At 38.1% G+C, this 17896-nt stretch overlaps 1 protein-coding gene across 1 annotated transcript in view; it reads left to right on the top strand.

Annotated features, from left to right (window-relative positions):
- The first annotated feature begins 455 nt into the window (after positions 1–455).
- Positions 456–17896, top strand: part of LOC120773097 — a 72734-nt gene continuing 55293 nt past the window's right edge. The window contains exon 1 of the mRNA XM_040102067.1: positions 456–1403. The gene's annotated coding sequence lies outside the window, so the exon portion shown is untranslated. The remainder of the gene's footprint in view (positions 1404–17896) is intronic.

Genomic DNA, 17896 nt, shown 5'->3' with positions numbered 1-17896 from the left:
TTGAACTTTTTATGAGATGAAATTGCACAAGAAGTGTTAAAATATTTTCATTAATTGCAATAGTGTCTGAAATATGCGCAAAAGTGTCACAGTGTGCTACAAAAGTGTGTGTCTGGTAAAAGAAGAAGGTAACAACAACAACTAAAATTAATAAATTCACTAACATACATACATATAAAATTGCCATGATAATTCTGCAGCAACAGGAATTTCCGGCGCTTCTAAGAAAGCAAATACCCTCTAAGTCGACTATGCCAAGTGTGAGTGTTTGTGTTGGTGTAGGCAGTGTTTGTGTGAAAGTTGTACGCAGAATATATTAGATACAACAATAATATATATGTACATACATATAATATAACAACAACAAAAACTACAACAACATACATACTACAAAAACAAAAGTTTTCATCAAAATACAGTAACAACAAAAAGTTTTCAACACAAACAACAACAATTTATAATAATACAACAACAACAATAAATTTTCATTGAAATGCAGCAACAAGAAGAAGTTCTCATCTATATACAACAACAACATGGTTTCAGCAAAATGCAATGACAACATGTTTACTCAAACTACAACAACATAATAAACTCTACTACAACAACAACAATGCAAAAATTAATTATTTTCTTGTGCACCAGCGTGTGTAGGGACAACAAAATATTGTGATGAAAACTACAACAACAACAAAAAAGTTTTGATAAAGTTACAAAAACAAGAAAATTATTTAAAAGGTGTCGGTGTTGAATCACCCACCGCCTGCAGAAATAAAATTACGATTATATTAATTATACTTACGTGTATTCAAGCATTATAATAACAACAACAACTTCTAATTGTCGTTTTAATGTTTTTGTTCGTGCTTGCATGTGTTAGTGTTATAATTTTTGTGACGCGTGTGTGTATATGTGTTACAGCAACGCAATTAACCGCCGCCAACAAGCAAGCAGTCGCCATCAAACAGCTTAGCGGCCTAAAATAACAATCATCAGCAACAGCAATGCTCATCATCATAACAAGCAACAGCGAGGCGTAGAGACCAAAGCGCTGGAATTCCAAAGTCGCTTTGACGTTTGAGTCCAATAACGCGCTGCTGTTCTAAACTCAAGCACAGAAGAAACAGCAAATCGCTCAACGCTCAACGCTCCAAACGCAAAGTCACGCAACGCTTCATCTGCCTAGTACATACATAAGTAAAAAAAATAATAATTTTTATTGTGCTTACAAGCAACAACAACAACAACAAAAACAATAGTCGTTAGATGGCTTAAGTATGGATATTTCAATTATCACCTCCTCCATTGCGGCCGAGTTTAGTGGCGGCGTAGCTGCCAAATCGTTTGCCGCCGCTAAAATGAATTTCTCCGTAGCGAGCACTCGATTATCGCTGGAAGACACGGTAAGTTTTACTTGGTCATTACTGACTCATACACATACCTATGAACACAAAAATACACATGTAACATACATTTACACATATACTTCCGTACACTTGCGTATATATGACAGTGTATGTGTCTAGTGCGGCTCATATGTACATATGTATGTATGTATATTATTATCTGCTTTTATTCATATTGAAGTTTGTGATTTTTCAACTTCTGATGGCGGGTGGTGTAGCTATTGACGGCTGCGCTGCCGCGTCGCAGCTAACGCCGTTGATGTGTATTTGATAAATGGCGGCAGGCGTTCAACTAGATATACGGATACCATATACTACATAAAAACGTTCATAGACACCCATACATATGATTTATCTATGTACATATGTCGTTACTTAAATTTTCTTCTATTCTTCATATTTGTGGTTTTGAATTGAAACCGCTGTCGCTATTGCTCTCTTTTAGTTAATCTTGAAATTGTTTTTGCATTTTTTGGAGGGCGAAAGTTTTTACTTCTATCTCTCCTATATATTCACACAAAATTACTTACAATTACGTAAAATTTTTAGCATTTAAAGGAAGCCACCCGACAGAGGGTATTGATAAGAACAGGAGCTATAATCAGAATTGTCAAACCTTTAACTGTATCTTTTCGCCATTTTTATCAAGTCATTTATGTAATTGTATTTGGCAAAAACGGTGTAAAATATTCATCATAAATCCACAAATTAAATGAGTTTTCGATAAATTCCCGAATGTGTACCCCGAGTATATGTGCTCCGGTTTATTAGTTGAATCCGGTAAATAGGCCTGTGTTCGAAGTATTTTTTTTTTATTCCAGGATTGAATTCACTTTTGCATCACATATTTATTAAGGTGATCTATATCGAGGTTTCCTACTTTTTTAAAGAAAAAGCACAGAGACTTCATTTTTAGTGGAGAATGTTTATTATCATTCGAAAGAACACTCTTTGGCATTTATTGTTGGAAGATTATCTCTTTCAAATGTTGACCGCGGTTACGTCTCAGATGGCCAATCCGTTGAGTCCAATCTTCGATGACTCGTTCGTGCATTTGACTGGTAACTGGCGAATGATAAGCGTAATGTTTTGCCCCAAGACCTGAATCGAAGCGGGATTGGCCGCATAGACTATTTACATATATGTATGCCCATAGGAATGGTCTTACGGTGTGATATCATACGAACTTGGTAGCCAATCGACCGGCCCAAAACGTGAAATTACATTTGATGATTCCAAACCACACCAAAACCGTTCTTTTTTCTGTATGAAATGGCAGCTCTTGAACCTCTTCAGGTTGCTCTTCGTCCCATAAGCGGCAATTTTGTTTTTTTACATACCATTGGGCCAGAAATCGGCCTCATCGCTGAACAAAATTTGGCTCGAAAACGTCGGATCTTCTTGGAACTTTTCATTTGGGAAGGTCAAGCCGCTCCAGTTCTCCCACAAGCTGTATTTTGTACCCTTTCAATTTAAGATCTCGAAGTCAAATGTTTCATTTGAATTCGAACTATCGCGTGAAAAGCTTAAAGTTCAATTGCATTATGTTGAGCATGAAATATTTACTCGAAATATTATCTCATAAAAATGCCTTTACAAAGAACATTTGTTGGTGTGCTCAGATGAATTATAAAGTTTGTGGGGTTATACTTTATATACCTTTAATTCTTCTTCCTTTACTCCATTTTATAGAATTTCTTTTTTGTTTAATTCAATTCAATTCAATTTTATTTTTGTTTCTTTAGTTTCACGTCACTTGAATTTCAACTTTTCTTTTGGTCGTTAACTTGTCGCTGTTGCTGTGTTCTAGTTGTGACCTTTCCACGTCGAATCGAAGCGCAGCGTTTGCCAAGATGTTTCGAAATCAGAGCATGTTTTGAATTCCATATCAGCGCTCGCGCATCAGTGTCGGAATTTTCGGTGTTTCCATGAAAGCAAATATTGTAAAACGTACTCGTGTGTCCATTTGCTTATTTTCAGCGCACTTGGTTTCTTTGTTCTTGAGTGTGTTGGGTTTTTGCTCGCGTTTGTGGCACTTGTTTACTTTGATTAATTCGAACATTTTCAAATTTTTTTGGATTTTTTGTACTGCCATGAACACATCCATCAAAAGCTTTATTTATGCTTTCTTGCTTCTCCACTTTGTGTTAATTTACGCATAAATTCGTGGTATGTCATTCTACGAGATATCTTTCACTTCCCGGGCTTACCTTTTGTTGGTGGAGTGCGCTTAATTGACTTGGCTTTGGTGTTCGCGAGGCGAAACAAAATAAAAGTTGCTAGGTACTTTCTTATATAGTTGTTGTAATTTTCGGTTTTGTTGTTGTTGTTTTACATGTATATACAAATATATGTATATAATATATACAATGTAAACACACATGTACATATATATATCTTTTTATTTTTTTTATGCGTCCTAACCCTTAATTGGCGTGCCGCTCTCCCATATCCGTTCACTCAGCGCTTTGTTCAATTTTTTTACGCAGACAGACCTACACATACACATATACTATATTATATGCTTGTATGCGTGGTTGTAAATGTAAATTTCGTCAAAACCACCTGTGTGTTCTTTTTATTCACTTGAAAAACTAAACATTTCACACATTTCTTGCCTCGCTCTGCTCTTCGCCCTTCCGCTCTGCGCTCGAGAGACACTTAAAGTTTGAATTTTAATTTCTCCACAGCCGTTAAGCCAACAAAAACTCAGTCATGCATGAATTTACATTTCATATTAAATACCTAAATGGTCGTTCCATAAATTTTCGTGCGATTAAGGTATTAGTCTTTATTTGTAGATTGTATTTTGTAGTTATTAACGATATATAAATATGCGTGAGTAAAGGGAAAAGTAGAGTTGTTGCTGCTTTTGCTGTTCATTGCACTCTTCGGATGTTTATTAAAAGCAGTCTTAACATGATCGGCTGTCTTTTGTTTGTGGAGGTCAAGTTCAAGTTCATGCTCGGAGTTAACGTGAATGAATGGGTTTATGTATATGTTTTATACTCGTTTACCTAAATGTATGTATGTACATATGTATTTGTATGTACATAAATTTACATTGATACAAAGAATATAAAATTTTACTGCGTTCTCGTATTCAAAAAAGTGGCTTGGCACCTCCTGCCCTATTGGATTATGATATGGAAATATGCATTTATATCATTGGATTTCATGGATGAAATTGAGAGCTATAAATAAAAATTGGGAATCGTTCAGCAAATACTGTACCCTTTCTGATAATTCATAATGGGTTCACAACTCAGCTAAAGTGAGTAAAATTTCTGCACTTGTTATGATTTTTGTACTGTTTTCATTCATCGATTCAGTATAGGTTTCAGAGATCTACGCACCCTGAAACTAACGAAGGAAAAAAACTGAAAACTGTATTTTTGGCAGACATTTTTACAAAAAAATGAAATTTTCAGTGAAAATATCGCGATTTTTTTTTTTCAAATAGTAGTAATCGAAAAAAATCCTTCGTCCAAGTCTTTAAGAATTGTATCTCAAAGACCCGTGTAAAATTTCATGAAGATGGGTTGCGTAGTTCTCGAGAAATTTTTCCAACCGACTTCAAAAACACATTTTCGAGGAAAACGCGTTTAAAGACCCCGCAATTAGCCTAGCCAGCCTGGAGCGCACGCAAAATTTAGGCTAATATTCTAAAGGTGTTGTAGAATTCAATAAGACAATCAGGGGTGTTGTGGAATCCAAGACAGAATTGCTTAGCTGTCAGAAATGCAAACCAATTCTGATTTTCAATGATGTCACAGAATCTGATTGGAATTTCGTCTTTTCGAAAATACGCAAAACCAATATTCGAATCAGCTGTGTACTAATGTGACAAAACCTGCAAATACATTTATTTGGAAGCAATCCTATTAAAGTTTTTAATGAGTTCCGAATTAAAGAAAGATTTTAAGAAATAACATTTATCGAATGAATAAAGACGATTTTGGGTGTTAAATTACGTTTGTTACGTTTTGTAAATCTAATATCTCTAAATATCCGTTTTTTTTCAAAACCTCAATAATTAAGACATTTCGTGTTTTTTTATTTATATTTTCCCTATAGAAATCAAGATAAATTAATTCGAAATAATGAAATAAATTGATTTCTTAACTTACATTTCAAATCTGTGAGCGACTATCTTCTTGCTTTGTTTCTGATAGCAAAACCGATGAAATTGGTTTCAGTGACACCTAAAACCGACACAAACAACTATCAGATTCCACAACACCTCTGAATAAAAAAATAGATTTTTCGAATCCCGTAAACTCATGTAAACTCTTAACAAATTCGATGAAAATAGTTCCATATACAATAAATCCCAAAAATACTGGTTAAAACATTTCACCGGCAACAACCGCCTTGTAGCCATGTTTCATTCTCTGTCACAAATCATTCGTCGTGTTTAACCAGTGATAGATTGTCCTTTGAAAGTCGAACAAGTTTACCATTTTCATCGCACGCATCATCCATGGCTCGTAAAACACTTTCATTTGAAAAAATTCATGAATATTTTAACCTAAGCTTATTTCGGGATTTCTTTACCACTTATCAAGCATAATTTTTGCCATCAAGAAACAAAACTCATTTTTATTTTCACTGCAAGGAAAGACAGCAGCATAATTTTGACACCAATAACTTGAGAAGGATTGAAGTAAATGTCATTAAACTTTCACAGTATTCTAGTTAAGGTTAGTCCGAGAAGAAGAAGTACTGAGGCAGTAGATGAAGTCATTAAACTTTCACAGTATTCTAGTTTAGCTTAGTACTCCAAGCCAACAGCAGAGTTATTTTGTTTTTGAGGCAACATCTCGGTCACTATATGGGCTTTCCAATACAGGTATTGTAAAAAAGATTCGAAAATTATTCTAACATCGTCATTCGTCGAGAGAGGATTTTACTTCTCAATTACCTTCAGTCCGAAGTAGCACCTGTTGGCAAGAGTTATTCTGCGTTGAATTTCGAGGCTGGCGTTGCTATTGGTGTTAATGCTGGTTCCAAGACTTCGAAGTTATGACTGTCAACAGTGACGTGAGAGCGATGGCACGAGAGTGCCACTCTTTCTTTGATTATAGGAGATATTTCGTCTTTTTCTTTTTCACAACCTAACCCATACGCCTCGCTTCCTTATCCTGTTCGGAGAAAGCAGAATAAACGGCGCGGTTGTTGATGAGGCCAATGATATCAATATCACTCTTATAGAAGATTGTATCTTCTTTAGTCAGCACTGCAGCTCGTATTATTTTCCCCAGCACTAGATTGAAGAAGCCGCACGAAAGGAAGTCTTATTGTCTGAAACCTCGCTTAGTATCGAACGGTTGGGAGAGGTCCTTCCCGATCCTGACGGAACTTTTGTCCTTGCCCAACGTCTATACAAACTGTCCGAAAAAATCGTGTTCGTGTATGGAAAATTGATTATTTCTATTACGTTTTTCCCGGTGGAAATGAAATCTGTATATTTTAGAGAATTTGTCTCTTCCCTAAAACACACGCTGTTACGAGCTTAGCCCGAGAATGTTGCAGGCGTGTGTCTACATAAATTTTGGTATGTTTATTCTGTACATATACGACATATATTATGTGCACGTATATACATATACATACATATGTGTTTGTATGTCTGTATATCTGTATGCATGTGTGCAATTATGAAAGTTCATCATCATGAATTAAGCCTTCCTCTGCAATTCCATTGCAATTTCTTCGGCTCTTTTGCACTTCCTTATGAGAATCAGTCATTTCCGTTGCGCCACGCGACTACGACTATCTTAATATGCAGTTCGCGCTTTGCTGTCTGCCAACAAAAGATGTGTTGTGCAGGCGAGGATGCTGCAGAATGTACAGCCGCCGCAGACTCGGAGCATGAGAGCTTCAGATTTGCGCACATAGTCGAAATGAAGTGAATGAGATTCATCTTTATGCCATAGACAAAGGCGACAAGAACAGCAATAACAACAACAACAACAACAAATGCATATAAATACAATGGCATGGAGGCAAATCTGCGTTATTCAGTTTAAAGTTCGTTTGGCAGGCAAAGCATTCGCATTGTTAACTGCACGTCCTTCGCGCTTGCCAAGCATCCATCACAACAACAACAACTCACGAATACTGCTGCTGAGTGAGTTCAGAGCATGTGGCGTGTTTGATTTTTGTTGTTGCGCGTTATGCGCTGGCTGCATTCACTGATTCGCTGCTTGGTCGAAGCAAAGACTACAAAACGAAGCTGTATGTGTGTGTGTGCGTGCGGCATCGCGCGCTTAAACGTCAAATAATAATTATGCTGCCCTTTGCGAATTGCGACGCCGCTGGTGGCAGTGGCAGCAGCAGTGCAAAATGCTTGCACACGGCGTACCAGCATCGCCGCCGCCTGCTGCAGTGCTCGCCAACCAGTCGGCCAGGGTGTCATGTGCTCTTCAAGCCTGCCACAGCCGGTGTACAGTTGTATCAGCCGACTTTGCTGCAGTAAGCCACACACCTCAGTGTCCGCGAAAGAGCAAGCCCTTTTTAATAACACAGCTTTCTAATACACTTATAGCTGTAAATAAATATACGGGTGGATAAATATGTGCAACAACCCTGCAATGAAAAATTCTAAATTTTACTTTTTGTTGGAAATTTCGATTTTTGTTTTAAATATAGTGTCCAAGCAAGAACAATGGGAAATATGTAGAGAAAAGTGTAACTCCAAGGCTAAACATTTAATTCGACAAGCCAAGTTTCCGAAACACAAGTTGAAAGGTGCACATCTTAAAAAAACTATATTTTGTTGTCAAAGAAAATGCGGTTCTCCCAACAATTACACAGACTTTTATTAGCTTAGCAATATATTCTGGCCTTCCTACCTATTTTGGAAGTATTTGGTACCAGATGGTCACTATAAGACTGATAGATGCTAGTAACATCACTGTCAAACCTCTTTGAATGACCTCGCACGTCTCGGAAGAGACCTAAATATATGATATTATTCTTTATGTTCAGAGATATATATAATAAATTATAGTCCTTGGCCGCATAAAAGTCCGGGTTCGTCCCTGTTACTTAGACACGACGGTCGTCGGAACAGGAGATTATACACCATATCATATATTTATCGATAACAGGTAAATCAGATAATATTTGTAATGCTTCTTTTTATACTCTTGGAAACTGTAACTACTCAATCAGTCTTTTGTAAAGTAAGGTCAAGCTGTTCTCTATTTGATTATTGCACTTTTTATAGAATATTTATAATCCTTTCCGATTATCAGCGTTTAATAGCCCGCATCCTCGATTTAAACTGCAGAAACATTTTTGGTGTTGTGAAGAAATCTTTTTTTTTATAATTTCTTCGGTTATGGGTATATGCTTAGAATTTAACATTCATTATATCCCTAACTATAGATGTTAACATTTCTGAAATGTTATGAAAATTCAATGCATCTGTATTAGGTACCAATTTCTTTCGGCTTACCATATTCTTTGTTCATCTAATAGAATATTGTGGAAACATAACAGCAGTTCGACACCATACTGGTATCACTAAGCACTCAGACTTTATTACACAGCATCGGTCTCTATGCTTTGAGGCACTTCACTTCAAATACCTCACTCGGCAGCTCAGTCTGAACTTATTCAGAGAACCGGAAGTTGAATTTGAGAGAGTTTGTCTCTGGGTTTAAAAATATTTGCTTTCAGTTTTGTAGATCAATTAAGGAAACACATAAATGGACAATATTGACTTTTTGTAGTTAACTATTCCAATGTTAAACTTTTTCACGCAAGGCCCGAATCGAAGCGAGATTGTCCGCATGCACTTTAGACTTTACATATTCTCATTGGAAAATGTCGAACGGTGTGATATCATACGTTCTTGGTGGCCAATCGACCGGCCCATAACGTGAAATTATCTGCTCACCAAAGTGTCCTCTCAATAAATTCATTGATTGATGCGATGCGAGTGAAGCACTGCCGTCTTGTCGAAACCAAATGTCGCCGAGTTCACGAGCTTCAATTTCAGGCGTCAGACAGTAGGTTATCATGGCGCGGTAACAGTCGCCATTGACAATTACGTTCTGACCGGCATAATTTTTTAAGAAATATGGATCGATGAATCCACCGGTCCACAAACCACACCAAACCGTTGTTTTTTCTGTATCAAATGGCAGCTCTTGAATCTCTTCAGGTTTTTATTCGTCACAAATCGGGCAATTTTGCTTGTTTACATGCTCATAGACTCAGAAATGGGCCTCATCGCTGAACAAAATTTGTTTCGAAAACGTCGGATATTCTTGGAACTTTTTAGTAGCCCATAGAGTGAAGCGCTGTCGCTTTGGACGGTCGAGCGGCTTCAGTTCATACAAAATGTACGCTTTCAATTCCATACGTCAGTCCGAGTTGTTGCGACCGGCGCCGAATCGACTGCCACGATCTTCGTGTACACTCACAACTACGGCTGATGTATTTTCTTCACTGCGTGCTGGACTTGGTCTATTAAGTCGAATATTATCCAATAATGAATGCTTGTTCTCAAGATGGGTGTAGGTGTTGCGAATAGTACGCTCAGTAGACCGATAGAGCGTTAACCATAAGGTGATTTTTATAATTTTTATTTCCAACACATACAAAAGAACTATACAATTTCCTACAGAGTCTGTTTACTTTTAATCGCCTTTGATTGTGTGTGTTGGTGTCTTCTGGTTTCTAAATATGTGCCTTACAATTCCGGACGCTTACAAATGCCAAGGAAGGAAAGGAGTAGTTGCAGTTACTCTATTGTTGCGCCCTCTCCTTGTGCACAAACACACACATACACTCGCAGCCACTGCGCTAGAGCGCTACTAACACAGCACTCGACTTCGACTCTGTTCGCGGTGGCTCAGTTGCCTTTGGCTTTAATGCTGCGCCAACTCCTGCACACTTTCTATGTTGCTGGTTGTTCTTGTTATAGTTATTGTTTGATTTTTCTTTTTATTATATCTTTTATGCACTATACTGCATTTGCCTCTGCATTTCCTCTGCGTGTAGCCTTTGTCATTGGCATCACTGCATAACTATCTCTCTCACTGTCTCGCTCGCTCCCGCTCTCTTTAGATCACGGTACTTTGCGCTGTTGCTGCGAGCTGCTGTAGTCTGATTTTCTATGCAGCGACTAGTTCAGTAAATCCTCAACTTTGCATTCGTTTCTTTGCCTCGTGCTGTACAAATAAGTATGTAAGCATGTGTGCGTGTGTGTGTGTGTGTGTTTCTATGTATTCTCCGTATATGTATGCCCTCTGCGCCTGCATCCTTGGCGTCCTTGCTGTTGTGTTATTGTCCTTTAAGCATATATATTTGCGCCTAACTGAAGTATTTGTGTGTTTTAATGTTGTTGTTGTTTCTCATTACTTGTCTCACTCCATGCTTATCTCCAGGCTTGTTGGTATGTGTGAATATGTGTGAGTATCTATTTATTTTCCCATTTTGCTGAGCACGAGATGTCTTGCCTGTGGTTGCTTTATTTGTTTTTTCTTTATCTTTTTTTGCAACATTTTTTTGTTGATATGCATTTTGTTTATTTCTTTGTTTCAATTGCCTGCAGTTGTTGCTTCCACATCCTTTTTATCGCTGCAGTGGTAATTGCCAAATTACGTGTCCCCCTAACAGCTGTTAGCTCTTGCTCTGCGCCCGGCATTTTTTCAAACTGCTTTGTATCTTACTAATGCTTTGGATACACTACGTAATCTCTGCTCAAGTAGCGCTTTTCCCCTCTGTCTAGGGGTTTCACATGAAAATGTGGGAAAATACGTCCAGAGTTTTCTCTGCAATTCTCTTTGTTTGGAAATTCGTGCATTTCTATATTTTTACAGTTTCTAATGGTGAAATTCTAGTTTCTTAGAGGTATTATGCTCTTTTTAGGGAAGGAGAAAAGGGAGATATTTTTTTATATTTCTTATCTGCATAAATAACGGTAATGAAGTTCAAGCTTGAGCAAATTTTACACTAGAGATCCAAATTGACGGTTTTCATACTTTTAAACTAATAAAGGGTGATCCATTTCGAGGTTCCCTACATTTTTTTTTAATAAAAAATACAGAAACTTCAAATTAAATGCGAAATGTTTATTATCATTTGAAAGAACTTTCTTTGACGTTTATTTTTTAACGATTATCTCTTTCAAATGTTGGCCGCAGCTACGTCTCAGATGATCCATCCGTTGAGTACAATTTTCGATTACTCGTTTGAGGATTTCGACTGGTAACTGGCGAATTACAAGCGTGGTGTTTGGCTCCAATGCCTGAATCGAAGCGGTATTGTCCGTATAGACTTTAGACTTTATATATCCTTACAGGATAAAAGTTTAACACTGTGATATCACACGAACTTTGTGGCCACTCGAGCTCCATAAATCCATTGGTTGAAAGAATATGGGGAGCGTGGCGCCATCTAGTTGAAACCAAATGTCGCCGAGATCACGGGTTTCAATTTCAGGTATCAAATAGTCGGTTATAATGGCGCTATAACGGTTTCCATTGAAACCGTAGTTTTTTGTGGATGGAATAGCAGGTTTTGAACCTCTTCAGGTTGCTCTTCGTCCCTAATGCGGAAATTTTCTTTACATAACTATTGAGTCAGAAATGGTCCTCATCGCCATAAACCATATTATCACTATCGATCCAATCTTGAGAGACTTAATGCCATTTACAATATGTATCAACCATATACTCTGCTTTTCTTCTTATCAAGTTTCTGTGCACTCTCTTGTGGCATACACTTCGTGCAATTAATTTATAGCGAAATACGATTAATAGATCATTAAGTTTTTTCCGGTGCAACGAAATTTCCGATGCTGCGACTAACTTGCAAAATAGAAAACAGAAACACCACTCATACCACTCTACACTAATTGCGAAAGCATTTCGAACCAATCGCCGTTTCGATGGGTGCTCTCAGCTTTTACGCTCATTTTGCATTTTCATTGGATTCTACGGTTTTGCACATTTTAATAGAGTTTCATGCCTCGACACGCCACCTAAGCCGAAATGTTTATGGTGCTTGTTGTTGTTGTTATTGTTGTGATTTTTTGCAAATATTGTTGCTTTTGCTTTTGAAAATTTTTGTAGTTGTTATTTTTGAATTGGTTGTGGTTGTTGTATTTTTGTTTTTGTTGTTGTATTTTTGTTTTTTTTTTGTTGTATGTTTGTTGTTGTGTTCATTCTGCTTTATCCTGTTAAACTGTGCGGCCTCCGGCCTAACTGCTGCTCATGCTCTTGCCTGCCAACCTCCCACACACCTAAGCACCTAGTCCTAGTCCGAGTATACGTACTACACCTGCATGTGCCTGCGTTCAACTAATTCCCTACAAGACGCCCACACCTAACGCAGTTTACATTTAAACGAAGCTGCTTCCAGATCGATTCGTTGCATACAAATGTACATGCATCTGACGCGCGCTCCTCTGTCCTTACCTATTACCGATTTGAGCGTTGGCTCTATCGGCCGTCGGTCGTCGTTCGTCGGTGTGGCGTCAACAAAAGTTTAGGCAGCTGCAAAAAGTGAAAATTTTTCTTGATGACACTCATGTTTGGCAAAAGCCTGTAGTCGTTTTGTTCGCTGTTATTGCTGTTGTTGTTGTCATCCACATTCCAAATGGCCGTTCGTGCCATCGTGCGTCTGTTTGTATGCGGCTTGCAGTTTACAGCGCTTTAAACGTTTAATTTTGCCTATTCCGCTTTGCTATGCGTTCGCTCGTGTGTGTGACTGTCGTTCGCCCTTTTTTCTGTTTTCTATCCCCCTACTTCCCCGTTTTTTGCTCTCTCACCTCGGCTTGTTTTTCTGCCCTTCAACCTAAACAGTCTCATAATTCACGTTTGCTGACAGTTTTGCTGTAGAATTTTTGTGCTGCGGGCGGGTTGGTGGAGCGAACGGCTTTCACTGCACACATTTTTTCGATTTTTGTTGTTGTTGGTTTTGTTATTAGTTGTTGTTTTATTTATGCCCTTTCCAGCGCAATGCAAATTGTATCTATTTCGCAATCGAAAAAAGTAAATGAAATTTTACAAATCTGCTCGCACACATCCATACATACATGTACATGAAAAGCAAATACAATTACAGAGAAGTTCTATGCTTGACTCTGCATTCTGTATCTGAAATAATTTTACACGCATTCAGCGAGTGAAATATAGCAGAAAAATTCTGCTTACCAACACCATTCCATTCACACATTTCAATGCATGTATGTGTTTTTACATGTACAGTATTTGTAAATATGTATTTGCTGACCCTGCCACCTTGCGTGAAACAAAAACTCCACGCATCACCAAAGCGTAAAAGCCATGCATCCATGGCTGCGCTGTCCATCGTTTAGACAAATGTGTGCTAACAGAGTACATACATACACGCATACACACACATATGCACATATGTAAGTACCGGCATAAATTTACTATTTTTTTCATTTCATAACTTTGCTCTTGTCACAATTGTTACATTTGCATTGTGTGTCTCACTTGCCTTGCCATTTATTTGGCTGTTGCCATTCATACAGGGTGAGAAAAAATAATAAAAGGTATCAAAATAAGAAAAAACATTAACTTCGGTTGCAGCGAAGCCACAATACTCTTCAAAAATATAAAATATTCCATACAAGAACTTAATTGCGGTCGGGAAGTTTGTATGGCAGCTACATATATGCTATAGTGGTTCGATCTGAACAATTTCTCCGGAGATTGCACCATTGTCTTAGACAATAACATACGCTAAATTTCGTGAATATAACTCCTCCTTTTCTTTGGAAGAAGAAGGACGTGTGACAAATTTCAGATCGATATCTCAAAACATATATACCGACAGATGGACGGACGAACAGACTAACGGATGTGGCTACATCGACTAAGTTCGTCATCGTATATATGGCTTATAAGGTCTCCGATGCTTCCTTCTAGGGGACGGAATGCTGATAAGCTTGATAGGAGGGTCATCCTTTCTCTAATTTCATCCGATTGGAATCATTGGTTTTTTAATATCTTCTAGCTTACCGGCGTAGGGCCTATGGACCTGCAGTGAACTCAACAAGTGCTCTTTAGAATGCTGTTTTTAGTAAAATACATAAGATCATGATGGTTTGGTTTGAAGCTAAGTTATAACTTTCTCTCAGTTTAAATTTATTTTTTATACTGCGAGAAAGTTCAGTAAAAATCTTGTACTGCTTTGACGATATCAAAGCAAGTTTCCATAACACATGATTAGATAAGTGTTAGTTTAATAAATAAACTTATTGAAAGAGCTGCTATAAACTTTCAAGTATATCTTTTAGACAAAAATTTCAGATTTTTTCAGAATTGGAAATTGGTCGAAATGACCACTTCGAATCAAAGCTAGGTTAAGAAGTCGATCCTAACAGGGTTCTCACTCGGAAAACTTGAAACGCCGATTCATTGTGGCACCTAAAACCCCTATATAATGGATCATAAGACCCTCATAAATCTATAAAGTCTGTCCAAATATGTTAATGCGGTTAACATCAATTTCGGCCATGTCTTCTGGTTCGCGGAAAGTATAACGCCGAAATGTTCCAACCACAGTCTTGCAAAAGATGGGTAATTCAAGAAACTGTGTTTGCATGTTTCATCCTCGTCTGCCACCATACAGCTTTGACAATATGCGCCTTACCACACGGATGCCTATGAGACAATGTCCAAGTACTAACTCTCACTATAGAGGCAAGATAATTTAACGAGAGTAAATAGTTTTGTGGATCTTCTGTGTTCTACTCTAACTCAGAATGACCTCGCAGTCGGACAGAAGCTAGGCAAGCTCATGCGCGGTGCATAGATCCAGTGCTAAAACGTCGGAGGACAACGGCAATCCAACTTGCTCCTATTTCGTTCTAAGAAGAACGGATGCGCCGTCTCTTGCGAGCTCGTGAGCTCTGCAGTTTCCACCGATTCCGCTATGACCGCTCACCTGAACGCTGAATCTGATAATGAAGGAGCTTGCTGGAATTGGTGGTGAGGATAGACATTCCATGACTTGTCAGCTATTCCTGTTTGGACCCATTCATATACCAGCTTCCCTGAGCCTTAGACCGATCTTTGCAGCAATGCAGTAAAAATCTCTCAAAACACCAACAGAAAATATATTAATCTCTCTCCAATGTTGCTGGAATCGAGCACAGCTTATTTGCCACTATTTCTATATATTTTCATACCACACATCCTGTAATCATGCACACAGCTATAACCGTAAATACAATGGCAAACATTTTTGTTAATGCATTGTTTTATTTATTTCTATAATTTCGTAAAATAACGCACAAACCGCCCCATTCAGTTGCAGTGACTCGCCGCGCCTCGCTCGCAACGCCTGCACATGCAGATTTCAACACACACACGTATGCAAATCACACGCACACAACCGCACACCGCTCCTGTATTTCTTGCCCAAAAGCTGCGCGGTTTTGCTCTCGATTATGCTGGCGCCTCGCTACCGGCTGGGTGTCACTTCATTTGAATATGCAAAAATTTCGCAATTTTACTACGCACCCACAACAGCAACAACAACAAACAGATTCGGAGTAACAACGACAAGAAAAGCAACAGCAACATGTATATGTGGAGTCATCGAGCATTTATTGGCCCACCCGCACTTCGCCCACCATTTGCTGGTTGGGATTATCCGTTAGTCTTTTTTGTATCTGATGCAATAGATGATATAATACATGCATATGTGTGCTCGTTGCCCTGACTTCACGCTTTTGTAGTTCAATGCGCCTTGTGAATGCAAGTGAATTTCACAATGCCAATAAATGGAATATAAAAGTTTTAAGTTTTTGTTGTCGTTTTAATTTATTTATTGTAATTTTTGTCCTTATTTTTTGCATGAAAAATTTGCATATTTTAGGTTCTTTTATTTATGATACTGATATTACACTACCGGTTAACAAACTAGTTACAAACTAGTTAATTTTAATGTGTTTAGGATCACTATTTCCAGTTTATACCTTTTTCTAGGACCTGTAGCGGGTTTTTCAATAAGAAGCTACAAAAGCATAAACGATTTTCAAATGGGCCAGACAGCTAACCCGAAGAGGCTGTACGAACTACGTGCTCTCAGAAAAATCAATCTCGCCGCAATTATATGCGTTTTGACTGGACACTGTCCAATAGGTTTTGTCGGTTACTCTTTGCCAAACCTGTATGGAGAAAGCTGAGTTAGAATCATCTTGTCACTTTCTGCTCTATTGTCCGGCTTTTGCCAGACTGAGATTGAAATATATCGATGAACACATCTTTGGAGAACCTAGCAAAGTGGTTGGGAACGATATTCTTCTTCTTTATTAGCGTAGACACGGCTTACGCGGTAATAGTCGAGTTTGCCCCTAAATCCTAATTCTTAACACGTTTGCAGTGATCGTCATCGAAAGGAGAGTCTCTCATCCGACGGATATTAAACGCCTCATAAATTTATGGTAAGCCGATCCACTGTTAGGAGGTTATGGGTAACATAAATGTCGAATATCTGTCCGTTTGAGATCCATTGTTTTTGAATCATAACACCTGACATAACCTAACTAATTCAAAACCAAAAAATGTATTTCAATTAAGACTTCCTCGAAAACTTTCAAGATGACTGCCGCACATGATTTCTAATGATCGAAAGATTTTCAGCAATACAATCCACTTTGGTTGATCTGATTAAGATTGAGATTTATAATCGATCCCATCTTGAAAGATTGGTTCTCAAAGTTATCTTTACGATTATTAATCTTTTCTATCATGTTCTAAGAGCTGTACAGTTGGTAATGGCTTACAATAATCTTTGTGGGGTCGTACTTATAAAGATTTTAAAGACGATTTCTTCTTCTTTTAAAATTGATCATATAATATTTAGAAAAGCGCACCTAAAGCTTCGTCTAAACGCAATAAAACACAATTCCATACCGTCCGATTTTGTCTCAGATCCGTTTTATTTGAATTTGTGGAAAAAGTCATAAACTTCTCAGAGGCATTAAACAATTTCAGTCGCACCGCAGAAATCAATGTAAAATTCATATGTGTTTTCACAAAAGCGCGCAATAACAACAGCAAAACAAAGCAATCTCACCCCAAACAATAGCTTGAGAAAAAAACGACAAAAAAACATAAAAATTCTGCTAATAAAAACAACAAATCCACTAGCTATCAAAATGAAACGCTTAAATGCTCCAGCACTACCTATAATTAGATAAATAAATTCAAGTTGTACCCGAGACAGACAACTGACAACCGAACGGCGAGCATCGCCCTGCTAAGCTGAGACATAGCGACAAAGTCACGTACTGGTGCCGAGTGAGACCGCTGGCAAGCAGCAACGGCGATCGCTGGCTCTAGAGCCACACACCCTGTCAGTCAATCACTCAAACACGCTGAGTCATTTATCATGCTCATAGAACTGGCTCGCTCGCTGGCTGTCTGGCGATTTTGCTACAATTGGCGAAAGGGGTTTGAAGATGACGAAACCGGGTTGAAGGTAGTAAC

The sequence above is a fragment of the Bactrocera tryoni genome, chromosome 3 (genome assembly GCF_016617805.1).
Source record: "Bactrocera tryoni isolate S06 chromosome 3, CSIRO_BtryS06_freeze2, whole genome shotgun sequence".
Lineage (NCBI taxonomy): Eukaryota > Metazoa > Arthropoda > Insecta > Diptera > Tephritidae > Bactrocera > Bactrocera tryoni.
The sequence above is the reverse complement of the archived record's forward strand: the minus strand, read 5'-3'. Positions and strand labels throughout refer to the sequence as shown.